The sequence below is a fragment of the Chiloscyllium plagiosum genome, chromosome 13 (genome assembly GCF_004010195.1).
Source record: "Chiloscyllium plagiosum isolate BGI_BamShark_2017 chromosome 13, ASM401019v2, whole genome shotgun sequence".
Taxonomy (NCBI): Eukaryota; Metazoa; Chordata; class Chondrichthyes; order Orectolobiformes; family Hemiscylliidae; genus Chiloscyllium; species Chiloscyllium plagiosum.
In genome coordinates, this window is record NC_057722.1 from 47042239 (window position 1) to 47043366 (window position 1128).

Below are 1128 nucleotides of genomic sequence, written 5' to 3' on the forward strand. Positions count from 1 at the left end.
CCTCTTAAATGTTGCAACTGTACCACCCTCCACCACTTCCTCTGACAGCTTATTCTATACACATACCACCCTCTGTGTGAAAAAGTTGCCCCGTGGCTCTCTTTTATATCTTTCCCCTCTCATCCTAAACCTATGCGCTCTAGTTCTGGACTCCCTGACCCCAGGGAAAAGACTTTGCCTATTTACCCTCTCCATGCCCCTCATAATTTTATACACCTCTATAAGGTCACCCCTCAGCCTCCAACGCTCCAGGGAAAACAGCCCTAGCCTGTTCAGCCTCTCCCTATTACACCTCTATAAGGTCACCCCTCAGCCTCCAACGCTCCAGGGAAAACAGCCCTAGCCTGTTCAGCCTCTCCCTATAGCTCAAATCCTCCAACCCTGGCAACATCCTTGTAAATCTTTTTGGAACCCTTTCAAGTTTCACAACATCTTTCCAATAGGAAGGAGACCAGAATTGCACACAATATTCTAACAGTGGCCTAACCAATGTCCTGTACAGCCACAACATGACCTCCCAACTCCCAACTCCTGTACTCAATACTCTGACCAATAAAGGAAAGCATACCAAACACCTTCTTCACTATCCTATGTACCTGCAACTCCACTTTCAAGGAGCTATGAACCTGCACTCCAAGGTCTCTTTGTTCAGCAACACTCCCTAGGACCTTACCATTAAATGTATAATCTTTGAGGAGAAAGTTTCCTGAAGAAGGGCTTATGCCCGAAACGTCGATTCTCTTGTTCCCTGGATGCAACACATTTTCAGCATTAAATGTATAAGTCCTGCTAAGATTTGCTTTCCCAAAATGCAGCACCTCGCATTTATCTGAATTAAACCCCATCTGCCACTTCTCAGGCCATTGGCCCATCTGGTCAAGATCCTGTTGTAATCTGAGGTAACCCTCTTCGCTGTCCACTACACCTCCAATTTTGGTGTCATCTGCAAACTTACTAACTGTACCTCTTATGCTCGCATCCAAATCATTTATGTAAAAGACAAAAAGTAGAGGACCCAGCACCGATCCTTGTGGCACTCCACTGGAGACAGGCCTCCAGTCTGGAAAACAACCCTCCACCACCACCCTCTGTCTTCTACCTTTGAGCAAGTTCTGTATCCAAATGGCT